Below are 26,497 nucleotides of genomic sequence, written 5' to 3'. Positions count from 1 at the left end.
AATCCTCCGTGGGTGAGAATTTGAGTTTGAGAATTGGAGACCAAAATGAGGAGTTGCACTGACTGGTTTATGAACGTCTATTCATTTAGCGTTTTAATGACCATGTTTGCACACTGATTGGTGTAAAAAAATAAAATAAAACTAAATAATAATAATCTAGCACACCTGTGCAGGTTTGACATGACATGACAGGTAGCTGTCTTGTGGGTGGTGCTGAATCCTGTTAAATGACATGAGGGTCTCATGCCTATACACAAGGGTGTGTCATTGCTGTTGCTTGACCATGCATTGGTTTCTGTGGTCAGTGAATGATAAAAACAAAATTTACCATCCATTGATGGATGGGAAATCCGCCATGAGGCATTTGTTTTTAGAAACTGCTGCTCACAACCAATGTTGCAATGGAGTGTCTCCATCTGCTGGTGGTATTGGAAAGGCATTAGTGCTATGACAGGGTCTGAAGAAGAAGAAGAAGAAGAAGAAGAAGACGGAAAAAAATATATATAAAAAGAAAAAGAGAGAGAGAGAGAGAGACTGACTTAGTGAGCGAGTGAGTGAGAGAGTGAGAGTGAGTGAGAGTGAATGAGTGAGTGAGTGATTGAGTGAGTGAGTGAGTGAGTGAGAACAAATGAGTTAAAGCAAGTGAGTGAGAGAGATCGAATGAATGAAAGTCTGAATGACAGAAAGAAAAAAGGATGAAGAAAGAAGCATGAAGAAAAAAAAATGTATATGGAGTTGCTGACATGAGTGCAATCTACAAAGCCGTTGAGGCTGATCCTCATGGGAGGATTATTGCACCAGGACCCTTAGCACTTTTAAAATGCCTTTCAATGCCACGGGCTAGATGTAAACTGCAGATGACCATGTTGTGGTAGTTACCATGGATACCCAAGTGATGTGTGAGCTAACACATAGGCCCAACAGATTCCAAGAAGGCCAGAATCACCAGCGGCACCACCATCGATTGTCAGGTCACCCGGATTCAGCAAATACCAGAGTCCAAAATGATGCAGGTTTATACTGTTAATTTTCAGTTTATCGTTACAGTTGGTGTTATTCCATGTCGGAAGGGACGCAGCTACAGCCAGTGGGGTAACTAGAGACAGGCAGGCAGCTATGTGCAACAAAGGTAGGCGTGTTGTTTTCATATGCAGATCTGAAATATTGTCTTATATGCAAGAGGAGGAGTGATGGGGGTTCAGGCAAAAGCCAGGCTATGGATTGCATTGCTAAATGCTCCATCAGAGTGCAATGGTCGCCTGTCCTTTTTTTAAGTGATGATGTGGGTTTAGCCTGTGCTGTATGTATGTATGGGTGGCTGACTGCCACCCACCCAGAAAGTGTATGGGAGGCTGGTTGGCTGCCAGCCTTCCTTCCATTCCTATGAGTAATGTGAGTGCTCATGAAGGGGACATGGTTGGGTCCACCCCTTTCCCGGTTATCCCCTCTAGGCCTTTTGGCTTAGATCAAGTGTAAAAAAAGAAAGGATCTTGCGACAGATCGCATCCTGAGGCACGTTTTTTTTTTGTGTGAATACTTGCACTTGGGTGACTTGTGAGCACATACTGATACATACGTTCCCTATCTGGGGACCATAAATTAAATGGATTTTTGAGAAAGGGAGCTGATTTGGAAGCTTGCTTCTGTCGCCCTATGCATTGACCCGATGTGGCAGTATCTTCGGGTAGTGAACAGTGCACCACCCCATTCCAGTGTTAAACAAGAAAGATTCTCATTTAATCCTCCGTGGGTGAGAATTTGAGTTTGAGAATTGGAGACCAAAATGAGGAGTTGCACTGACTGGTTTATGAACGTCTATTCATTTAGCGTTTTAATGACCATGTTTGCACACTGATTGGTGTAAAAAAATAAAATAAAACTAAATAATAATAATCTAGCACACCTGTGCAGGTTTGACATGACATGACAGGTAGCTGTCTTGTGGGTGGTGCTGAATCCTGTTAAATGACATGAGGGTCTCATGCCTATACACAAGGGTGTGTCATCGCTGTTGCTTGACCATGCATTGGTTTCTGTGGTCAGTGAATGATAAAAACAAAATTTACCATCCATTGATGGATGGGAAATCCGCCATGAGGCATTTGTTTTTAGAAACTGCTGCTCACAACCAATGTTGCAATGGAGTGTCTCCATCTGCTGGTGGTATTGGAAAGGCATTAGTGCTATGACAGGGTCTGAAGAAGAAGAAGAAGAAGAAGAAGAAGAAGAAGAAGACGGAAAAAAATATATATAAAAAGAAAAAGAGAGAGAGAGAGAGAGACTGACTTAGTGAGCGAGTGAGTGAGAGAGTGAGAGTGAGTGAGAGTGAATGAGTGAGTGAGTGATTGAGTGAGTGAGTGAGTGAGTGAGTGAGAACAAATGAGTTAAAGCAAGTGAGTGAGAGAGATCGAATGAATGAAAGTCTGAATGACAGAAAGAAAAAAGGATGAAGAAAGAAGCATGAAGAAAAAAAAATGTATATGGAGTTGCTGACATGAGTGCAATCTACAAAGCCGTTGAGGCTGATCCTCATGGGAGGATTATTGCACCAGGACCCTTAGCACTTTTAAAATGCCATTCAATGCCACGGGCTAGATGTAAACTGCAGATGACCATGTTGTGGTAGTTACCATGGATACCCAAGTGATGTGTGAGCTAACACATAGGCCCAACAGATTCCAAGAAGGCCAGAATCACCAGCGGCACCACCATCGATTGTCAGGTCACCCGGATTCAGCAAATACCAGAGTCCAAAATGATGCAGGTTTATACTGTTAATTTTCAGTTTATCGTTACAGTTGGTGTTATTCCATGTCGGAAGGGACGCAGCTACAGCCAGTGGGGTAACTAGAGACAGGCAGGCAGCTATGTGCAACAAAGGTAGGCGTGTTGTTTTCATATGCAGATCTGAAATATTGTCTTATATGCAAGAGGAGGAGTGATGGGGGTTCAGGCAAAAGCCAGGCTATGGATTGCATTGCTAAATGCTCCATCAGAGTGCAATGGTCGCCTGTCCTTTTTTTAAGTGATGATGTGGGTTTAGCCTGTGCTGTATGTATGTATGGGTGGCTGACTGCCACCCACCCAGAAAGTGTATGGGAGGCTGGTTGGCTGCCAGCCTTCCTTCCATTCCTATGAGTAATGTGAGTGCTCATGAAGGGGACATGGTTGGGTCCACCCCTTTCCCGGTTATCCCCTCTAGGCCTTTTGGCTTAGATCAAGTGTAAAAAAAAGAAAGGATCTTGCGACAGATCGCATCCTGAGGCACGTTTTTTTTTGTGTGAATACTTGCACTTGGGTGACTTGTGAGCACATACTGATACATACGTTCCCTATCTGGGGACCATAAATTAAATGGATTTTTGAGAAAGGGAGCTGATTTGGAAGCTTGCTTCTGTCGCCCTATGCATTGACCCGATGTGGCAGTATCTTCGGGTAGTGAACAGTGCACCACCCCATTCCAGTGTTAAACAAGAAAGATTCTCATTTAATCCTCCGTGGGTGAGAATTTGAGTTTGAGAATTGGAGACCAAAATGAGGAGTTGCACTGACTGGTTTATGAACGTCTATTCATTTAGCGTTTTAATGACCATGTTTGCACACTGATTGGTGTAAAAAAATAAAATAAAACTAAATAATAATAATCTAGCACACCTGTGCAGGTTTGACATGACATGACAGGTAGCTGTCTTGTGGGTGGTGCTGAATCCTGTTAAATGACATGAGGGTCTCATGCCTATACACAAGGGTGTGTCATTGCTGTTGCTTGACCATGCATTGGTTTCTGTGGTCAGTGAATGATAAAAACAAAATTTACCATCCATTGATGGATGGGAAATCCGCCATGAGGCATTTGTTTTTAGAAACTGCTGCTCACAACCAATGTTGCAATGGAGTGTCTCCATCTGCTGGTGGTATTGGAAAGGCATTAGTGCTATGACAGGGTCTGAAGAAGAAGAAGAAGAAGAAGAAGAAGAAGAAGAAGAAGACGGAAAAAAATATATATAAAAAGAAAAAGAGAGAGAGAGAGAGAGACTGACTTAGTGAGCGAGTGAGTGAGAGAGTGAGAGTGAGTGAGAGTGAATGAGTGAGTGAGTGATTGAGTGAGTGAGTGAGTGAGTGAGTGAGAACAAATGAGTTAAAGCAAGTGAGTGAGAGAGATCGAATGAATGAAAGTCTGAATGACAGAAAGAAAAAAGGATGAAGAAAGAAGCATGAAGAAAAAAAAATGTATATGGAGTTGCTGACATGAGTGCAATCTACAAAGCCGTTGAGGCTGATCCTCATGGGAGGATTATTGCACCAGGACCCTTAGCACTTTTAAAATGCCATTCAATGCCACGGGCTAGATGTAAACTGCAGATGACCATGTTGTGGTAGTTACCATGGATACCCAAGTGATGTGTGAGCTAACACATAGGCCCAACAGATTCCAAGAAGGCCAGAATCACCAGCGGCACCACCATCGATTGTCAGGTCACCCGGATTCAGCAAATACCAGAGTCCAAAATGATGCAGGTTTATACTGTTAATTTTCAGTTTATCGTTACAGTTGGTGTTATTCCATGTCGGAAGGGACGCAGCTACAGCCAGTGGGGTAACTAGAGACAGGCAGGCAGCTATGTGCAACAAAGGTAGGCGTGTTGTTTTCATATGCAGATCTGAAATATTGTCTTATATGCAAGAGGAGGAGTGATGGGGGTTCAGGCAAAAGCCAGGCTATGGATTGCATTGCTAAATGCTCCATCAGAGTGCAATGGTCGCCTGTCCTTTTTTTAAGTGATGATGTGGGTTTAGCCTGTGCTGTATGTATGTATGGGTGGCTGACTGCCACCCACCCAGAAAGTGTATGGGAGGCTGGTTGGCTGCCAGCCTTCCTTCCATTCCTATGAGTAATGTGAATGCTCATGAAGGGGACATGGTTGGGTCCACCCCTTTCCCGGTTATCCCCTCTAGGCCTTTTGGCTTAGATCAAGTGTAAAAAAAGAAAGGATCTTGCGACAGATCGCATCCTGAGGCACGTTTTTTTTTGTGTGAATACTTGCACTTGGGTGACTTGTGAGCACATACTGATACATACGTTCCCTATCTGGGGACCATAAATTAAATGGATTTTTGAGAAAGGGAGCTGATTTGGAAGCTTGCTTCTGTCGCCCTATGCATTGACCCGATGTGGCAGTATCTTCGGGTAGTGAACAGTGCACCACCCCATTCCAGTGTTAAACAAGAAAGATTCTCATTTAATCCTCCGTGGGTGAGAATTTGAGTTTGAGAATTGGAGACCAAAATGATGAGTTGCACTGACTGGTTTATGAACGTCTATTCATTTAGCGTTTTAATGACCATGTTTGCACACTGATTGGTGTAAAAAAATAAAATAAAACTAAATAATAATAATCTAGCACACCTGTGCAGGTTTGACATGACATGACAGGTAGCTGTCTTGTGGGTGGTGCTGAATCCTGTTAAATGACATGAGGGTCTCATGCCTATACACAAGGGTGTGTCATTGCTGTTGCTTGACCATGCATTGGTTTCTGTGGTCAGTGAATGATAAAAACAAAATTTACCATCCATTGATGGATGGGAAATCCGCCATGAGGCATTTGTTTTTAGAAACTGCTGCTCACAACCAATGTTGCAATGGAGTGTCTCCATCTGCTGGTGGTATTGGAAAGGCATTAGTGCTATGACAGGGTCTGAAGAAGAAGAAGAAGAAGAAGACGGAAAAAAATATATATAAAAAGAAAAAGAGAGAGAGAGAGAGACTGACTTAGTGAGCGAGTGAGTGAGAGAGTGAGAGTGAGTGAGAGTGAGTGAGTGAGTGAGAACAAATGAGTTAAAGCAAGTGAGTGAGAGAGATCGAATGAATGAAAGTCTGAATGACAGAAAGAAAAAAGGATGAAGAAAGAAGCATGAAGAAAAGAAAATGTATATGGAGTTGCTGACATGAGTGCAATCTACAAAGCCGTTGAGGCTGATCCTCATGGGAGGATTATTGCACCAGGACCCTTAGCACTTTTAAAATGCCATTCAATGCCACGGGCTAGATGTAAACTGCAGATGACCATGTTGTGGTAGTTACCATGGATACCCAAGTGATGTGTGAGCTAACACATAGGCCCAACAGATTCCAAGAAGGCCAGAATCACCAGCGGCACCACCATCGATTGTCAGGTCACCCGGATTCAGCAAATACCAGAGTCCAAAATGATGCAGGTTTATACTGTTAATTTTCAGTTTATCGTTACAGTTGGTGTTATTCCATGTCGGAAGGGACACAGCTACAGCCAGTGGGGTAACTAGAGACAGGCAGGCAGCTATGTGCAACAAAGGTAGGCGTGTTGTTTTCATATGCAGATCTGAAATATTGTCTTATATGCAAGAGGAGGAGTGATGGGGGTTCAGGCAAAAGCCAGGCTATGGATTGCATTGCTAAATGCTCCATCAGAGTGCAATGGTCGCCTGTCCTTTTTTTAAGTGATGATGTGGGTTTAGCCTGTGCTGTATGTATGTATGGGTGGCTGACTGCCACCCACCCAGAAAGTGTATGGGAGGCTGGTTGGCTGCCAGCCTTCCTTCCATTCCTATGAGTAATGTGAGTGCTCATGAAGGGGACATGGTTGGGTCCACCCCTTTCCCGGTTATCCCCTCTAGGCCTTTTGGCTTAGATCAAGTGTAAAAAAAGAAAGGATCTTGCGACAGATCGCATCCTGAGGCACGTTTTTTTTTGTGTGAATACTTGCACTTGGGTGACTTGTGAGCACATACTGATACATACGTTCCCTATCTGGGGACCATAAATGAAATGGATTTTTGAGAAAGGGAGCTGATTTGGAAGCTTGCTTCTGTCGCCCTATGCATTGACCCGATGTGGCAGTATCTTCGGGTAGTGAACAGTGCACCACCCCATTCCAGTGTTAAACAAGAAAGATTCTCATTTAATCCTCCGTGGGTGAGAATTTGAGTTTGAGAATTGGAGACCAAAATGATGAGTTGCACTGACTGGTTTATGAACGTCTATTCATTTAGCGTTTTAATGACCATGTTTGCACACTGATTGGTGTAAAAAAATAAAATAAAACTAAATAATAATAATCTAGCACACCTGTGCAGGTTTGACATGACATGACAGGTAGCTGTCTTGTGGGTGGTGCTGAATCCTGTTAAATGACATGAGGGTCTCATGCCTATACACAAGGGTGTGTCATTGCTGTTGCTTGACCATGCATTGGTTTCTGTGGTCAGTGAATGATAAAAACAAAATTTACCATCCATTGATGGATGGGAAATCCGCCATGAGGCATTTGTTTTTAGAAACTGCTGCTCACAACCAATGTTGCAATGGAGTGTCTCCATCTGCTGGTGGTATTGGAAAGGCATTAGTGCTATGACAGGGTCTGAAGAAGAAGAAGAAGAAGAAGAAGAAGAAGAAGAAGAAGAAGAAGACGGAAAAAAATATATATAAAAAGAAAAAGAGAGAGAGAGAGAGACTGACTTAGTGAGCGAGTGAGTGAGAGAGTGAGAGTGAGTGAGAGTGAATGAGTGAGTGAGTGATTGAGTGAGTGAGTGAGTGAGAACAAATGAGTTAAAGCAAGTGAGTGAGAGAGATCGAATGAATGAAAGTCTGAATGACAGAAAGAAAAAAGGATGAAGAAAGAAGCATGAAGAAAAAAAAATGTATATGGAGTTGCTGACATGAGTGCAATCTACAAAGCCGTTGAGGCTGATCCTCATGGGAGGATTATTGCACCAGGACCCTTAGCACTTTTAAAATGCCATTCAATGCCACGGGCTAGATGTAAACTGCAGATGACCATGTTGTGGTAGTTACCATGGATACCCAAGTGATGTGTAGCTAACACATAGGCCCAACAGATTCCAAGAAGGCCAGAATCACCAGCGGCACCACCATCGATTGTCAGGTCACCCGGATTCAGCAAATACCAGAGTCCAAAATGATGCAGGTTTATACTGTTAATTTTCAGTTTATCGTTACAGTTGGTGTTATTCCATGTCGGAAGGGACGCAGCTACAGCCAGTGGGGTAACTAGAGACAGGCAGGCAGCTATGTGCAACAAAGGTAGGCGTGTTGTTTTCATATGCAGATCTGAAATATTGTCTTATATGCAAGAGGAGGAGTGATGGGGGTTCAGGCAAAAGCCAGGCTATGGATTGCATTGCTAAATGCTCCATCAGAGTGCAATGGTCGCCTGTCCTTTTTTTAAGTGATGATGTGGGTTTAGCCTGTGCTGTATGTATGTATGGGTGGCTGACTGCCACCCACCCAGAAAGTGTATGGGAGGCTGGTTGGCTGCCAGCCTTCCTTCCATTCCTATGAGTAATGTGAGTGCTCATGAAGGGGACATGGTTGGGTCCACCCCTTTCCCGGTTATCCCCTCTAGGCCTTTTGGCTTAGATCAAGTGTAAAAAAAGAAAGGATCATGCGACAGATCGCATCCTGAGGCACGTTTTTTTTTTGTGTGAATACTTGCACTTGGGTGACTTGTGAGCACATACTGATACATACGTTCCCTATCTGGGGACCATAAATTAAATGGATTTTTGAGAAAGGGAGCTGATTTGGAAGCTTGCTTCTGTCGCCCTATGCATTGACCCAATGTGGCAGTATCTTCGTGTAGTGAACAGTGCACCACCCCATTCCAGTGTTAAACAAGAAAGATTCTCATTTAATCCTCCGTGGGTGAGAATTTGAGTTTGAGAATTGGAGACCAAAATGATGAGTTGCACTGACTGGTTTATGAACGTCTATTCATTTAGCGTTTTAATGACCATGTTTGCACACTGATTGGTGTAAAAAAATAAAATAAAACTAAATAATAATAATCTAGCACACCTGTGCAGGTTTGACATGACATGACAGGTAGCTGTCTTGTGGGTGGTGCTGAATCCTGTTAAATGACATGAGGGTCTCATGCCTATACACAAGGGTGTGTCATTGCTGTTGCTTGACCATGCATTGGTTTCTGTGGTCAGTGAATGATAAAAACAAAATTTACCATCCATTGATGGATGGGAAATCCGCCATGAGGCATTTGTTTTTAGAAACTGCTGCTCACAACCAATGTTGCAATGGAGTGTCTCCATCTGCTGGTGGTATTGGAAAGGCATTAGTGCTATGACAGGGTCTGAAGAAGAAGAAGAAGAAGACGGAAAAAAATATATATAAAAAGAAAAAGAGAGAGAGAGAGAGAGACTGACTTAGTGAGCGAGTGAGTGAGAGAGTGAGAGTGAGTGAGAGTGAATGAGTGAGTGAGTGATTGAGTGAGTGAGTGAGTGAGTGAGAACAAATGAGTTAAAGCAAGTGAGTGAGAGAGATCGAATGAATGAAAGTCTGAATGACAGAAAGAAAAAAGGATGAAGAAAGAAGCATGAAGAAAAAAAAATGTATATGGAGTTGCTGACATGAGTGCAATCTACAAAGCCGTTGAGGCTGATCCTCATGGGAGGATTATTGCACCAGGACCCTTAGCACTTTTAAAATGCCATTCAATGCCACGGGCTAGATGTAAACTGCAGATGACCATGTTGTGGTAGTTACCATGGATACCCAAGTGATGTGTGAGCTAACACATAGGCCCAACAGATTCCAAGAAGGCCAGAATCACCAGCGGCACCACCATCGATTGTCAGGTCACCCGGATTCAGCAAATACCAGAGTCCAAAATGATGCAGGTTTATACTGTTAATTTTCAGTTTATCGTTACAGTTGGTGTTATTCCATGTCGGAAGGGACGCAGCTACAGCCAGTGGGGTAACTAGAGACAGGCAGGCAGCTATGTGCAACAAAGGTAGGCGTGTTGTTTTCATATGCAGATCTGAAATATTGTCTTATATGCAAGAGGAGGAGTGATGGGGGTTCAGGCAAAAGCCAGGCTATGGATTGCATTGCTAAATGCTCCATCAGAGTGCAATGGTCGCCTGTCCTTTTTTTAAGTGATGATGTGGGTTTAGCCTGTGCTGTATGTATGTATGGGTGGCTGACTGCCACCCACCCAGAAAGTGTATGGGAGGCTGGTTGGCTGCCAGCCTTCCTTCCATTCCTATGAGTAATGTGAGTGCTCATGAAGGGGACATGGTTGGGTCCACCCCTTTCCCGGTTATCCCCTCTAGGCCTTTTGGCTTAGATCAAGTGTAAAAAAAGAAAGGATCTTGCGACAGATCGCATCCTGAGGCACGTTTTTTTTTGTGTGAATACTTGCACTTGGGTGACTTGTGAGCACATACTGATACATACGTTCCCTATCTGGGGACCATAAATTAAATGGATTTTTGAGAAAGGGAGCTGATTTGGAAGCTTGCTTCTGTCGCCCTATGCATTGACCCGATGTGGCAGTATCTTCGGGTAGTGAACAGTGCACCACCCCATTCCAGTGTTAAACAAGAAAGATTCTCATTTAATCCTCCGTGGGTGAGAATTTGAGTTTGAGAATTGGAGACCAAAATGATGAGTTGCACTGACTGGTTTATGAACGTCTATTCATTTAGCGTTTTAATGACCATGTTTGCACACTGATTGGTGTAAAAAAATAAAATAAAACTAAATAATAATAATCTAGCACACCTGTGCAGGTTTGACATGACATGACAGGTAGCTGTCTTGTGGGTGGTGCTGAATCCTGTTAAATGACATGAGGGTCTCATGCCTATACACAAGGGTGTGTCATTGCTGTTGCTTGACCATGCATTGGTTTCTGTGGTCAGTGAATGATAAAAACAAAATTTACCATCCATTGATGGATGGGAAATCCGCCATGAGGCATTTGTTTTTAGAAACTGCTGCTCACAACCAATGTTGCAATGGAGTGTCTCCATCTGCTGGTGGTATTGGAAAGGCATTAGTGCTATGACAGGGTCTGAAGAAGAAGAAGAAGAAGAAGAAGAAGAAGAAGAAGAAGACGGAAAAAAATATATATAAAAAGAAAAAGAGAGAGAGAGAGAGAGACTGACTTAGTGAGCGAGTGAGTGAGAGAGTGAGAGTGAGTGAGAGTGAATGAGTGAGTGAGTGATTGAGTGAGTGAGTGAGTGAGTGAGAACAAATGAGTTAAAGCAAGTGAGTGAGAGAGATCGAATGAATGAAAGTCTGAATGACAGAAAGAAAAAAGGATGAAGAAAGAAGCATGAAGAAAAAAAAATGTATATGGAGTTGCTGACATGAGTGCAATCTACAAAGCCGTTGAGGCTGATCCTCATGGGAGGATTATTGCACCAGGACCCTTAGCACTTTTAAAATGCCATTCAATGCCACGGGCTAGATGTAAACTGCAGATGACCATGTTGTGGTAGTTACCATGGATACCCAAGTGATGTGTGAGCTAACACATAGGCCCAACAGATTCCAAGAAGGCCAGAATCACCAGCGGCACCACCATCGATTGTCAGGTCACCCGGATTCAGCAAATACCAGAGTCCAAAATGATGCAGGTTTATACTGTTAATTTTCAGTTTATCGTTACAGTTGGTGTTATTCCATGTCGGAAGGGACGCAGCTACAGCCAGTGGGGTAACTAGAGACAGGCAGGCAGCTATGTGCAACAAAGGTAGGCGTGTTGTTTTCATATGCAGATCTGAAATATTGTCTTATATGCAAGAGGAGGAGTGATGGGGGTTCAGGCAAAAGCCAGGCTATGGATTGCATTGCTAAATGCTCCATCAGAGTGCAATGGTCGCCTGTCCTTTTTTAAGTGATGATGTGGGTTTAGCCTGTGCTGTATGTATGTATGGGTGGCTGACTGCCACCCACCCAGAAAGTGTATGGGAGGCTGGTTGGCTGCCAGCCTTCCTTCCATTCCTATGAGTAATGTGAGTGCTCATGAAGGGGACATGGTTGGGTCCACCCCTTTCCCGGTTATCCCCTCTAGGCCTTTTGGCTTAGATCAAGTGTAAAAAAAGAAAGGATCTTGCGACATATCGCATCCTGAGGCACGTTTTTTTTTGTGTGAATACTTGCACTTGGGTGACTTGTGAGCACATACTGATACATACGTTCCCTATCTGGGGACCATAAATTAAATGGATTTTTGAGAAAGGGAGCTGATTTGGAAGCTTGCTTCTGTCGCCCTATGCATTGACCCGATGTGGCAGTATCTTCGGGTAGTGAACAGTGCACCACCCCATTCCAGTGTTAAACAAGAAAGATTCTCATTTAATCCTCCGTGGGTGAGAATTTGAGTTTGAGAATTGGAGACCAAAATGATGAGTTGCACTGACTGGTTTATGAACGTCTATTCATTTAGCGTTTTAATGACCATGTTTGCACACTGATTGGTGTAAAAAAATAAAATAAAACTAAATAATAATAATCTAGCACACCTGTGCAGGTTTGACATGACATGACAGGTAGCTGTCTTGTGGGTGGTGCTGAATCCTGTTAAATGACATGAGGGTCTCATGCCTATACACAAGGGTGTGTCATTGCTGTTGCTTGACCATGCATTGGTTTCTGTGGTCAGTGAATGATAAAAACAAAATTTACCATCCATTGATGGATGGGAAATCCGCCATGAGGCATTTGTTTTTAGAAACTGCTGCTCACAACCAATGTTGCAATGGAGTGTCTCCATCTGCTGGTGGTATTGGAAAGGCATTAGTGCTATGACAGGGTCTGAAGAAGAAGAAGAAGAAGAAGAAGAAGAAGACGGAAAAAAATATATATAAAAAGAAATAGAGAGAGAGAGAGAGAGACTGACTTAGTGAGCGAGTGAGTGAGAGAGTGAGAGTGAGTGAGAGTGAATGAGTGAGTGATTGAGTGAGTGAGTGAGTGAGTGAGAACAAATGAGTTAAAGCAAGTGAGTGAGAGAGATCGAATGAATGAAAGTCTGAATGACAGAAAGAAAAAAGGATGAAGAAAGAAGCATGAAGAAAAAAAAATGTATATGGAGTTGCTGACATGAGTGCAATCTACAAAGCCGTTGAGGCTGATCCTCATGGGAGGATTATTGCACCAGGACCCTTAGCACTTTTAAAATGCCATTCAATGCCACGGGCTAGATGTAAACTGCAGATGACCATGTTGTGGTAGTTACCATGGATACCCAAGTGATGTGTGAGCTAACACATAGGCCCAACAGATTCCAAGAAGGCCAGAATCACCAGCGGCACCACCATCGATTGTCAGGTCACCCGGATTCAGCAAATACCAGAGTCCAAAATGATGCAGGTTTATACTGTTAATTTTCAGTTTATCGTTACAGTTGGTGTTATTCCATGTCGGAAGGGACGCAGCTACAGCCAGTGGGGTAACTAGAGACAGGCAGGCAGCTATGTGCAACAAAGGTAGGCGTGTTGTTTTCATATGCAGATCTGAAATATTGTCTTATATGCAAGAGGAGGAGTGATGGGGGTTCAGGCAAAAGCCAGGCTATGGATTGCATTGCTAAATGCTCCATCAGAGTGCAATGGTCGCCTGTCCTTTTTTTAAGTGATGATGTGGGTTTAGCCTGTGCTGTATGTATGTATGGGTGGCTGACTGCCACCCACCCAGAAAGTGTATGGGAGGCTGGTTGGCTGCCAGCCTTCCTTCCATTCCTATGAGTAATGTGAGTGCTCATGAAGGGGACATGGTTGGGTCCACCCCTTTCCCGGTTATCCCCTCTAGGCCTTTTGGCTTAGATCAAGTGTAAAAAAAGAAAGGATCTTGCGACAGATCGCATCCTGAGGCACGTTTTTTTTTGTGTGAATACTTGCACTTGGGTGACTTGTGAGCACATACTGATACATACGTTCCCTATCTGGGGACCATAAATTAAATGGATTTTTGAGAAAGGGAGCTGATTTGGAAGCTTGCTTCTGTCGCCCTATGCATTGACCCGATGTGGCAGTATCTTCGGGTAGTGAACAGTGCACCACCCCATTCCAGTGTTAAACAAGAAAGATTCTCATTTAATCCTCCGTGGGTGAGAATTTGAGTTTGAGAATTGGAGACCAAAATGATGAGTTGCACTGACTGGTTTATGAACGTCTATTCATTTAGCGTTTTAATGACCATGTTTGCACACTGATTGGTGTAAAAAAATAAAATAAAACTAAATAATAATAATCTAGCACACCTGTGCAGGTTTGACATGACATGACAGGTAGCTGTCTTGTGGGTGGTGCTGAATCCTGTTAAATGACATGAGGGTCTCATGCCTATACACAAGGGTGTGTCATTGCTGTTGCTTGACCATGCATTGGTTTCTGTGGTCAGTGAATGATAAAAACAAAATTTACCATCCATTGATGGATGGGAAATCCGCCATGAGGCATTTGTTTTTAGAAACTGCTGCTCACAACCAATGTTGCAATGGAGTGTCTCCATCTGCTGGTGGTATTGGAAAGGCATTAGTGCTATGACAGGGTCTGAAGAAGAAGAAGAAGAAGAAGAAGACGGAAAAAAATATATATAAAAAGAAAAAGAGAGAGAGAGAGACTGACTTAGTGAGCGAGTGAGTGAGAGAGTGAGAGTGAGTGAGAGTGAATGAGTGAGTGAGTGATTGAGTGAGTGAGTGAGTGAGTGAGTGAGAACAAATGAGTTAAAGCAAGTGAGTGAGAGAGATCGAATGAATGAAAGTCTGAATGACAGAAAGAAAAAAGGATGAAGAAAGAAGCATGAAGAAAAAAAAATGTATATGGAGTTGCTGACATGAGTGCAATCTACAAAGCCGTTGAGGCTGATCCTCATGGGAGGATTATTGCACCAGGACCCTTAGCACTTTTAAAATGCCATTCAATGCCACGGGTTAGATGTAAACTGCAGATGTCCATGTTGTGGTAGTTACCATGGATACCCAAGTGATGTGTGAGCTAACACATAGGCCCAACAGATTCCAAGAAGGCCAGAATCACCAGCGGCACCACCATCGATTGTCAGGTCACCCGGATTCAGCAAATACCAGAGTCCAAAATGATGCAGGTTTATACTGTTAATTTTCAGTTTATCGTTACAGTTGGTGTTATTCCATGTCGGAAGGGACGCAGCTACAGCCAGTGGGGTAACTAGAGACAGGCAGGCAGCTATGTGCAACAAAGGTAGGCGTGTTGTTTTCATATGCAGATCTGAAATATTGTCTTATATGCAAGAGGAGGAGTGATGGGGGTTCAGGCAAAAGCCAGGCTATGGATTGCATTGCTAAATGCTCCATCAGAGTGCAATGGTCGCCTGTCCTTTTTTTAAGTGATGATGTGGGTTTAGCCTGTGCTGTATGTATGTATGGGTGGCTGACTGCCACCCACCCAGAAAGTGTATGGGAGGCTGGTTGGCTGCCAGCCTTCCTTCCATTCCTATGAGTAATGTGAGTGCTCATGAAGGGGACATGGTTGGGTCCACCCCTTTCCCGGTTATCCCCTCTAGGCCTTTTGGCTTAGATCAAGTGTAAAAAAAGAAAGGATCTTGCGACAGATCGCATCCTGAGGCACGTTTTTTTTTGTGTGAATACTTGCACTTGGGTGACTTGTGAGCACATACTGATACATACGTTCCCTATCTGGGGACCATAAATTAAATGGATTTTTGAGAAAGGGAGCTGATTTGGAAGCTTGCTTCTGTCGCCCTATGCATTGACCCGATGTGGCAGTATCTTCGGGTAGTGAACAGTGCACCACCCCATTCCAGTGTTAAACAAGAAAGATTCTCATTTAATCCTCCGTGGGTGAGAATTTGAGTTTGAGAATTGGAGACCAAAATGATGAGTTGCACTGACTGGTTTATGAACGTCTATTCATTTAGCGTTTTAATGACCATGTTTGCACACTGATTGGTGTAAAAAAATAAAATAAAACTAAATAATAATAATCTAGCACACCTGTGCAGGTTTGACATGACATGACAGGTAGCTGTCTTGTGGGTGGTGCTGAATCCTGTTAAATGACATGAGGGTCTCATGCCTATACACAAGGGTGTGTCATTGCTGTTGCTTGACCATGCATTGGTTTCTGTGGTCAGTGAATGATAAAAACAAAATTTACCATCCATTGATGGATGGGAAATCCGCCATGAGGCATTTGTTTTTAGAAACTGCTGCTCACAACCAATGTTGCAATGGAGTGTCTCCATCTGCTGGTGGTATTGGAAAGGCATTAGTGCTATGACAGGGTCTGAAGAAGAAGAAGAAGAAGAAGAAGACGGAAAAAAATATATATAAAAAGAAAAAGAGAGAGAGAGAGAGAGACTGACTTAGTGAGCGAGTGAGTGAGAGAGTGAGAGTGAGTGAGAGTGAATGAGTGAGTGAGTGATTGAGTGAGTGAGTGAGTGAGTGAGAACAAATGAGTTAAAGCAAGTGAGTGAGAGAGATCGAATGAATGAAAGTCTGAATGACAGAAAGAAAAAAGGATGAAGAAAGAAGCATGAAGAAAAAAAAATGTATATGGAGTTGCTGACATGAGTGCAATCTACAAAGCCGTTGAGGCTGATCCTCATGGGAGGATTATTGCACCAGGACCCTTAGCACTTTTAAAATGCCATTCAATGCCACGGGCTAGATGTAAACTGCAGATGACCATGTTGTGGTAGTTACCATGGATACCCAAGTGATGTGTGAGCTAACACATAGGCCCAACAGATTCCAAGAAGGCCAGAATCACCAGCGGCACCACCATCGATTGTCAGGTCACCCGGATTCAGCAAATACCAGAGTCCAAAATGATGCAGGTTTATACTGTTAATTTTCAGTTTATCGTTACAGTTGGTGTTATTCCATGTCGGAAGGGACGCAGCTACAGCCAGTGGGGCAACTAGAGACAGGCAGGCAGCTATGTGCAACAAAGGTAGGCGTGTTGTTTTCATATGCAGATCTGAAATATTGTCTTATATGCAAGAGGAGGAGTGATGGGGGTTCAGGCAAAAGCCAGGCTATGGATTGCATTGCTAAATGCTCCATCAGAGTGCAATGGTCGCCTGTCCTTTTTTTAAGTGATGATGTGGGTTTAGCCTGTGCTGTATGTATGTATGGGTGGCTGACTGCCACCCACCCAGAAAGTGTATGGGAGGCTGGTTGGCTGCCAGCCTTCCTTCCATTCCTATGAGTAATGTGAGTGCTCATGAAGGGGACATGGTTGGGTCCACCCTTTTCCCGGTTATCCCCTCTAGGCCTTTTGGCTTAGATCAAGTGTAAAAAAAGAAAGGATCTTGCGACAGATCGCATCCTGAGGCACGTTTTTTTTTGTGTGAATACTTGCACTTGGGTGACTTGTGAGCACATACTGATACATACGTTCCCTATCTGGGGACCATAAATTAAATGGATTTTTGAGAAAGGGAGCTGATTTGGAAGCTTGCTTCTGTCGCCCTATGCATTGACCCGATGTGGCAGTATCTTCGGGTAGTGAACAGTGCACCACCCCATTCCAGTGTTAAACAAGAAAGATTCTCATTTAATCCTCCGTGGGTGAGAATTTGAGTTTGAGAATTGGAGACCAAAATGATGAGTTGCACTGACTGGTTTATGAACGTCTATTCATTTAGCGTTTTAATGACCATGTTTGCACACTGATTGGTGTAAAAAAATAAAATAAAACTAAATAATAATAATCTAGCACACCTGTGCAGGTTTGACATGACATGACAGGTAGCTGTCTTGTGGGTGGTGCTGAATCCTGTTAAATGACATGAGGGTCTCATGCCTATACACAAGGGTGTGTCATTGCTGTTGCTTGACCATGCATTGGTTTCTGTGGTCAGTGAATGATAAAAACAAAATTTACCATCCATTGATGGATGGGAAATCCGCCATGAGGCATTTGTTTTTAGAAACTGCTGCTCACAACCAATGTTGCAATGGAGTGTCTCCATCTGCTGGTGGTATTGGAAAGGCATTAGTGCTATGACAGGGTCTGAAGAAGAAGAAGAAGAAGAAGAAGAAGACGGAAAAAAATATATATAAAAAGAAAAAGAGAGAGAGAGAGAGAGACTGACTTAGTGAGCGAGTGAGTGAGAGAGTGAGAGTGAGTGAGAGTGAATGAGTGAGTGAGTGATTGAGTGAGTGAGTGAGTGAGTGAGTGAGAACAAATGAGTTAAAGCAAGTGAGTGAGAGAGATCGAATGAATGAAAGTCTGAATGACAGAAAGAAAAAAGGATGAAGAAAGAAGCATGAAGAAAAAAAAATGTATATGGAGTTGCTGACATGAGTGCAATCTACAAAGCCGTTGAGGCTGATCCTCATGGGAGGATTATTGCACCAGGACCCTTAGCACTTTTAAAATGCCATTCAATGCCACGGGCTAGATGTAAACTGCAGATGACCATGTTGTGGTAGTTACCATGGATACCCAAGTGATGTGTGAGCTAACACATAGGCCCAACAGATTCCAAGAAGGCCAGAATCACCAGCGGCACCACCATCGATTGTCAGGTCACCCGGATTCAGCAAATACCAGAGTCCAAAATGATGCAGGTTTATACTGTTAATTTTCAGTTTATCGTTACAGTTGGTGTTATTCCATGTCGGAAGGGACGCAGCTACAGCCAGTGGGGTAACTAGAGACAGGCAGGCAGCTATGTGCAACAAAGGTAGGCGTGTTGTTTTCATATGCAGATCTGAAATATTGTCTTATATGCAAGAGGAGGAGTGATGGGGGTTCAGGCAAAAGCCAGGCTATGGATTGCATTGCTAAATGCTCCATCAGAGTGCAATGGTCGCCTGTCCTTTTTTTAAGTGATGATGTGGGTTTAGCCTGTGCTGTATGTATGTATGGCTGGCTGACTGCCACCCACCCAGAAAGTGTATGGGAGGCTGGTTGGCTGCCAGCCTTCCTTCCATTCCTATGAGTAATGTGAGTGCTCATGAAGGGGACATGGTTGGGTCCACCCCTTTCCCGGTTATCCCCTCTAGGCCTTTTGGCTTAGATCAAGTGTAAAAAAAGAAAGGATCTTGCGACAGATCGCATCCTGAGGCACGTTTTTTTTTGTGTGAATACTTGCACTTGGGTGACTTGTGAGCACATACTGATACATACGTTCCCTATCTGGGGACCATAAATTAAATGGATTTTTGAGAAAGGGAGCTGATTTGGAAGCTTGCTTCTGTCGCCCTATGCATTGACCCGATGTGGCAGTATCTTCGGGTAGTGAACAGTGCACCACCCCATTCCAGTGTTAAACAAGAAAGATTCTCATTTAATCCTCCGTGGGTGAGAATTTGAGTTTGAGAATTGGAGACCAAAATGATGAGTTGCACTGACTGGTTTATGAACGTCTATTCATTTAGCGTTTTAATGACCATGTTTGCACACTGATTGGTGTAAAAAAATAAAATAAAACTAAATAATAATAATCTAGCACACCTGTGCAGGTTTGACATGACATGACAGGTAGCTGTCTTGTGGGTGGTGCTGAATCCTGTTAAATGACATGAGGGTCTCATGCCTATACACAAGGGTGTGTCATTGCTGTTGCTTGACCATGCATTGGTTTCTGTGGTCAGTGAATGATAAAAACAAAATTTACCATCCATTGATGGATGGGAAATCCGCCATGAGGCATTTGTTTTTAGAAACTGCTGCTCACAACCAATGTTGCAATGGAGTGTCTCCATCTGCTGGTGGTATTGGAAAGGCATTAGTGCTATGACAGGGTCTGAAGAAGAAGAAGAAGAAGAAGAAGAAGAAGACGGAAAAAAATATATATAAAAAGAAAAAGAGAGAGAGAGAGAGACTGACTTAGTGAGCGAGTGAGTGAGAGAGTGAGAGTGAGTGAGAGTGAATGAGTGAGTGAGTGATTGAGTGAGTGAGTGAGTGAGTGAGTGAGAACAAATGAGTTAAAGCAAGTGAGTGAGAGAGATCGAATGAATGAAAGTCTGAATGACAGAAAGAAAAAAGGATGAAGAAAGAAGCATGAAGAAAAAAAAATGTATATGGAGTTGCTGACATGAGTGCAATCTACAAAGCCGTTGAGGCTGATCCTCATGGGAGGATTATTGCACCAGGACCCTTAGCACTTTTAAAATGCCATTCAATGCCACGGGCTAGATGTAAACTGCAGATGACCATGTTGTGGTAGTTACCATGGATACCCAAGTGATGTGTGAGCTAACACATAGGCCCAACAGATTCCAAGAAGGCCAGAATCACCAGCGGCACCACCATCGATTGTCAGGTCACCCGGATTCAGCAAATACCAGAGTCCAAAATGATGCAGGTTTATACTGTTAATTTTCAGTTTATCGTTACAGTTGGTGTTATTCCATGTCGGAAGGGACGCAGCTACAGCCAGTGGGGTAACTAGAGACAGGCAGGCAGCTATGTGCAACAAAGGTAGGCGTGTTGTTTTCATATGCAGATCTGAAATATTGTCTTATATGCAAGAGGAGGAGTGATGGGGGTTCAGGCAAAAGCCAGGCTATGGATTGCATTGCTAAATGCTCCATCAGAGTGCAATGGTCGCCTGTGCTTTTTTAAGTGATGATGTGGGTTTAGCCTGTGCTGTATGTATGTATGGGTGGCTGACTGCCACCCACCCAGAAAGTGTATGGGAGGCTGGTTGGCTGCCAGCCTTCCTTCCATTCCTATGAGTAATGTGAGTGCTCATGAAGGGGACATGGTTGGGTCCACCCCTTTCCCGGTTATCCCCTCTAGGCCTTTTGGCTTAGATCAAGTGTAAAAAAAGAAAGGATCTTGCGACATATCGCATCCTGAGGCACGTTTTTTTTTGTGTGAATACTTGCACTTGGGTGACTTGTGAGCACATACTGATACATACGTTCCCTATCTGGGGACCATAAATTAAATGGATTTTTGAGAAAGGGAGCTGATTTGGAAGCTTGCTTCTGTCGCCCTATGCATTGACCCGATGTGGCAGTATCTTCGGGTAGTGAACAGTGCACCACCCCATTCCAGTGTTAAACAAGAAAGATTCTCATTTAATCCTCCGTGGGTGAGAATTTGAGTTTGAGAATTGGAGACCAAAATGATGAGTTGCACTGACTGGTTTATGAACGTCTATTCATTTAGCGTTTTAATGACCATGTTTGCACACTGATTGGTGTAAAAAAATAAAATAAAACTAAATAATAATAATCTAGCACACCTGTGCAGGTTTGACATGACATGACAGGTAGCTGTCTTGTGGGTGGTGCTGAATCCTGTTAAATGACATGAGGGTCTCATGCCTATACACAAGGGTGTGTCATTGCTGTTGCTTGACCATGCATTGGTTTCTGTGGTCAGTGAATGATAAAAACAAAATTTACCATCCATTGATGGATGGGAAATCCGCCATGAGGCATTTGTTTTTAGAAACTGCTGCTCACAACCAATGTTGCAATGGAGTGTCTCCATCTGCTGGTGGTATTGGAAAGGCATTAGTGCTATGACAGGGTCTGAAGAAGAAGAAGAAGAAGAAGAAGACGGAAAAAAATATATATAAAAAGAAAAAGAGAGAGAGAGAGAGAGACTGACTTAGTGAGCGAGTGAGTGAGAGAGTGAGAGTGAGTGAGAGTGAATGAGTGAGTGAGTGATTGAGTGAGTGAGTGAGTGAGTGAGAACAAATGAGTTAAAGCAAGTGAGTGAGAGAGATCGAATGAATGAAAGTCTGAATGACAGAAAGAAAAAAGGATGAAGAAAGAAGCATGAAGAAAAAAAAATGTATATGGAGTTGCTGACATGAGTGCAATCTACAAAGCCGTTGAGGCTGATCCTCATGGGAGGATTATTGCACCAGGACCCTTAGCACTTTTAAAATGCCATTCAATGCCACGGGCTAGATGTAAACTGCAGATGACCATGTTGTGGTAGTTACCATGGATACCCAAGTGATGTGTGAGCTAACACATAGGCCCAACAGATTCCAAGAAGGCCAGAATCACCAGCGGCACCACCATCGATTGTCAGGTCACCCGGATTCAGCAAATACCAGAGTCCAAAATGATGCAGGTTTATACTGTTAATTTTCAGTTTATCGTTACAGTTGGTGTTATTCCATGTCGGAAGGGACGCAGCTACAGCCAGTGGGGTAACTAGAGACAGGCAGGCAGCTATGTGCAACAAAGGTAGGCGTGTTGTTTTCATATGCAGATCTGAAATATTGTCTTATATGCAAGAGGAGGAGTGATGGGGGTTCAGGCAAAAGCCAGGCTATGGATTGCATTGCTAAATGCTCCATCAGAGTGCAATGGTCGCCTGTCCTTTTTTTAAGTGATGATGTGGGTTTAGCCTGTGCTGTATGTATGTATGGGTGGCTGACTGCCACCCACCCAGAAAGTGTATGGGAGGCTGGTTGGCTGCCAGCCTTCCTTCCATTCCTATGAGTAATGTGAGTGCTCATGAAGGGGACATGGTTGGGTCCACCCCTTTCCCGGTTATCCCCTCTAGGCCTTTTGGCTTAGATCAAGTGTAAAAAAAGAAAGGATCTTGCGACAGATCGCATCCTGAGGCACGTTTTTTTTTGTGTGAATACTTGCACTTGGGTGACTTGTGAGCACATACTGATACATACGTTCCCTATCTGGGGACCATAAATTAAATGGATTTTTGAGAAAGGGAGCTGATTTGGAAGCTTGCTTCTGTCGCCCTATGCATTGACCCGATGTGGCAGTATCTTCGGGTAGTGAACAGTGCACCACCCCATTCCAGTGTTAAACAAGAAAGATTCTCATTTAATCCTCCGTGGGTGAGAATTTGAGTTTGAGAATTGGAGACCAAAATGATGAGTTGCACTGACTGGTTTATGAACGTCTATTCATTTAGCGTTTTAATGACCATGTTTGCACACTGATTGGTGTAAAAAAATAAAATAAAACTAAATAATAATAATCTAGCACACCTGTGCAGGTTTGACATGACATGACAGGTAGCTGTCTTGTGGGTGGTGCTGAATCCTGTTAAATGACATGAGGGTCTCATGCCTATACACAAGGGTGTGTCATTGCTGTTGCTTGACCATGCATTGGTTTCTGTGGTCAGTGAATGATAAAAACAAAATTTACCATCCATTGATGGATGGGAAATCCGCCATGAGGCATTTGTTTTTAGAAACTGCTGCTCACAACCAATGTTGCAATGGAGTGTCTCCATCTGCTGGTGGTATTGGAAAGGCATTAGTGCTATGACAGGGTCTGAAGAAGAAGAAGAAGAAGAAGAAGACGGAAAAAAATATATATAAAAAGAAAAAGAGAGAGAGAGAGAGAGACTGACTTAGTGAGCGAGTGAGTGAGAGAGTGAGAGTGAGTGAGAGTGAATGAGTGAGTGAGTGATTGAGTGAGTGAGTGAGTGAGTGAGTGAGAACAAATGAGTTAAAGCAAGTGAGTGAGAGAGATCGAATGAATGAAAGTCTGAATGACAGAAAGAAAAAAGGATGAAGAAAGAAGCATGAAGAAAAAAAAATGTATATGGAGTTGCTGACATGAGTGCAATCTACAAAGCCGTTGAGGCTGATCCTCATGGGAGGATTATTGCACCAGGACCCTTAGCACTTTTAAAATGCCATTCAATGCCACGGGCTAGATGTAAACTGCAGATGACCATGTTGTGGTAGTTACCATGGATACCCAAGTGATGTGTGAGCTAACACATAGGCCCAACAGATTCCAAGAAGGCCAGAATCACCAGCGGCACCACCATCGATTGTCAGGTCACCCGGATTCAGCAAATACCAGAGTCCAAAATGATGCAGGTTTATACTGTTAATTTTCAGTTTATCGTTACAGTTGGTGTTATTCCATGTCGGAAGGGACGCAGCTACAGCCAGTGGGGTAACTAGAGACAGGCAGGCAGCTATGTGCAACAAAGGTAGGCGTGTTGTTTTCATATGCAGATCTGAAATATTGTCTTATATGCAAGAGGAGGAGTGATGGGGGTTCAGGCAAAAGCCAGGCTATGGATTGCATTGCTAAATGCTCCATCAGAGTGCAATGGTCGCCTGTCCTTTTTTTAAGTGATGATGTGGGTTTAGCCTGTGCTGTATGTATGTATGGCTGGCTGACTGCCACCCACCCAGAAAGTGTATGGGAGGCTGGTTGGCTGCCAGCCTTCCTTCCATTCCTATGAGTAATGTGAGTGCTCATGAAGGGGACATGGTTGGGTCCACCCCTTTCCCGGTTATCCCCTCTAGGCCTTTTGGCTTAGATCAAGTGTAAAAAAAGAAAGGATCTTGCGACAGATCGCATCCTGAGGCACGTTTTTTTTTGTGTGAATACTTGCACTTGGGTGACTTGTGAGCACATACTGATACATACGTTCCCTATCTGGGGACCATAAATTAAATGGATTTTTGAGAAAGGGAGCTGATTTGGAAGCTTGCTTCTGTCGCCCTATGCATTGACCCGATGTGGCAGTATCTTCGGGTAGTGAACAGTGCACCACCCCATTCCAGTGTTAAACAAGAAAGATTCTCATTTAATCCTCCGTGGGTGAGAATTTGAGTTTGAGAATTGGAGACCAAAATGATGAGTTGCACTGACTGGTTTATGAACGTCTCTTCATTTAGCGTTTTAATGACCATGTTTGCACACTGATTGGTGTAAAAAAATAAAATAAAACTAAATAATAATAATCTAGCACACCTGTGCAGGTTTGACATGACATGACAGGTAGCTGTCTTGTGGGTGGTGCTGAATCCTGTTAAATGACATGAGGGTCTCATGCCTATACACAAGGGTGTGTCATTGCTGTTGCTTGACCATGCATTGGTTTCTGTGGTCAGTGAATGATAAAAACAAAATTTACCATCCATTGATGGATGGGAAATCCGCCATGAGGCATTTGTTTTTAGAAACTGCTGCTCACAACCAATGTTGCAATGGAGTGTCTCCATCTGCTGGTGGTATTGGAAAGGCATTAGTGCTATGACAGGGTCTGAAGAAGAAGAAGAAGAAGAAGAAGAAGAAGACGGAAAAAAATATATATAAAAAGAAAAAGAGAGAGAGAGAGACTGACTTAGTGAGCGAGTGAGTGAGAGAGTGAGAGTGAGTGAGAGTGAATGAGTGAGTGAGTGATTGAGTGAGTGAGTGAGTGAGTGAGTGAGAACAAATGAGTTAAAGCAAGTGAGTGAGAGAGATCGAATGAATGAAAGTCTGAATGACAGAAAGAAAAAAGGATGAAGAAAGAAGCATGAAGAAAAAAAAATGTATATGGAGTTGCTGACATGAGTGCAATCTACAAAGCCGTTGAGGCTGATCCTCATGGGAGGATTATTGCACCAGGACCCTTAGCACTTTTAAAATGCCATTCAATGCCACGGGTTAGATGTAAACTGCAGATGTCCATGTTGTGGTAGTTACCATGGATACCCAAGTGATGTGTGAGCTAACACATAGGCCCAACAGATTCCAAGAAGGCCAGAATCACCAGCGGCACCACCATCGATTGTCAGGTCACCCGGATTCAGCAAATACCAGAGTCCAAAATGATGCAGGTTTATACTGTTAATTTTCAGTTTATCGTTACAGTTGGTGTTATTCCATGTCGGAAGGGACGCAGCTACAGCCAGTGGGGTAACTAGAGACAGGCAGGCAGCTATGTGCAACAAAGGTAGGCGTGTTGTTTTCATATGCAGATCTGAAATATTGTCTTATATGCAAGAGGAGGAGTGATGGGGGTTCAGGCAAAAGCCAGGCTATGGATTGCATTGCTAAATGCTCCATCAGAGTGCAATGGTCGCCTGTCCTTTTTTTAAGTGATGATGTGGGTTTAGCCTGTGCTGTATGTATGTATGGGTGGCTGACTGCCACCCACCCAGAAAGTGTATGGGAGGCTGGTTGGCTGCCAGCCTTCCTTCCATTCCTATGAGTAATGTGAGTGCTCATGAAGGGGACATGGTTGGGTCCACCCCTTTCCCGGTTATCCCCTCTAGGCCTTTTGGCTTAGATCAAGTGTAAAAAAAGAAAGGATCTTGCGACAGATCGCATCCTGAGGCACGTTTTTTTTTGTGTGAATACTTGCACTTGGGTGACTTGTGAGCACATACTGATACATACGTTCCCTATCTGGGGACCATAAATTAAATGGATTTTTGAGAAAGGGAGCTGATTTGGAAGCTTGCTTCTGTCGCCCTATGCATTGACCCGATGTGGCAGTATCTTCGGGTAGTGAACAGTGCACCACCCCATTCCAGTGTTAAACAAGAAAGATTCTCATTTAATCCTCCGTGGGTGAGAATTTGAGTTTGAGAATTGGAGACCAAAATGATGAGTTGCACTGACTGGTTTATGAACGTCTATTCATTTAGCGTTTTAATGACCATGTTTGCACACTGATTGGTGTAAAAAAATAAAATAAAACTAAATAATAATAATCTAGCACACCTGTGCAGGTTTGACATGACATGACAGGTAGCTGTCTTGTGGGTGGTGCTGAATCCTGTTAAATGACATGAGGGTCTCATGCCTATACACAAGGGTGTGTCATTGCTGTTGCTTGACCATGCATTGGTTTCTGTGGTCAGTGAATGATAAAAACAAAATTTACCATCCATTGATGGATGGGAAATCCGCCATGAGGCATTTGTTTTTAGAAACTGCTGCTCACAACCAATGTTGCAATGGAGTGTCTCCATCTGCTGGTGGTATTG

The 26,497-nt window shown here is 43.3% G+C and overlaps 15 pseudogenes; all 15 read left to right on the top strand.

The window, feature by feature from the left end:
• The first annotated feature begins 1,440 nt into the window (after window positions 1–1,440).
• On the top strand, window positions 1,441–1,705 carry LOC130288107 (U2 spliceosomal RNA; annotated as a pseudogene).
• A 1,486-nt stretch (window positions 1,706–3,191) lies between these two features.
• Window positions 3,192–3,456, top strand: LOC130288581 (U2 spliceosomal RNA; annotated as a pseudogene).
• A 1,489-nt stretch (window positions 3,457–4,945) lies between these two features.
• Window positions 4,946–5,209, top strand: LOC130287266 (U2 spliceosomal RNA; annotated as a pseudogene).
• Window positions 5,210–6,646: 1,437 nt separating this feature from the next.
• Window positions 6,647–6,910, top strand: LOC130289421 (U2 spliceosomal RNA; annotated as a pseudogene).
• A 1,484-nt stretch (window positions 6,911–8,394) lies between these two features.
• On the top strand, window positions 8,395–8,659 carry LOC130289908 (U2 spliceosomal RNA; annotated as a pseudogene).
• A 1,464-nt stretch (window positions 8,660–10,123) lies between these two features.
• LOC130287265 (U2 spliceosomal RNA) lies at window positions 10,124–10,387 on the top strand (annotated as a pseudogene).
• Window positions 10,388–11,871: 1,484 nt separating this feature from the next.
• On the top strand, window positions 11,872–12,135 carry LOC130289869 (U2 spliceosomal RNA; annotated as a pseudogene).
• Window positions 12,136–13,607: 1,472 nt separating this feature from the next.
• LOC130287264 (U2 spliceosomal RNA) lies at window positions 13,608–13,871 on the top strand (annotated as a pseudogene).
• A 1,470-nt stretch (window positions 13,872–15,341) lies between these two features.
• LOC130287263 (U2 spliceosomal RNA) lies at window positions 15,342–15,605 on the top strand (annotated as a pseudogene).
• Window positions 15,606–17,075: 1,470 nt separating this feature from the next.
• Window positions 17,076–17,339, top strand: LOC130287262 (U2 spliceosomal RNA; annotated as a pseudogene).
• Window positions 17,340–18,816: 1,477 nt separating this feature from the next.
• LOC130287260 (U2 spliceosomal RNA) lies at window positions 18,817–19,080 on the top strand (annotated as a pseudogene).
• A 1,477-nt stretch (window positions 19,081–20,557) lies between these two features.
• LOC130289858 (U2 spliceosomal RNA) lies at window positions 20,558–20,821 on the top strand (annotated as a pseudogene).
• Window positions 20,822–22,291: 1,470 nt separating this feature from the next.
• Window positions 22,292–22,555, top strand: LOC130287259 (U2 spliceosomal RNA; annotated as a pseudogene).
• Window positions 22,556–24,029: 1,474 nt separating this feature from the next.
• LOC130287258 (U2 spliceosomal RNA) lies at window positions 24,030–24,293 on the top strand (annotated as a pseudogene).
• Window positions 24,294–25,769: 1,476 nt separating this feature from the next.
• On the top strand, window positions 25,770–26,033 carry LOC130287257 (U2 spliceosomal RNA; annotated as a pseudogene).
• Window positions 26,034–26,497: the final 464 nt, after the last annotated feature.

This window comes from Hyla sarda, chromosome 8, assembly GCF_029499605.1.
Source record: "Hyla sarda isolate aHylSar1 chromosome 8, aHylSar1.hap1, whole genome shotgun sequence".
NCBI lineage: Eukaryota > Metazoa > Chordata > Amphibia > Anura > Hylidae > Hyla > Hyla sarda.
The sequence above is the reverse complement of the archived record's forward strand: the minus strand, read 5'-3'. Positions and strand labels throughout refer to the sequence as shown.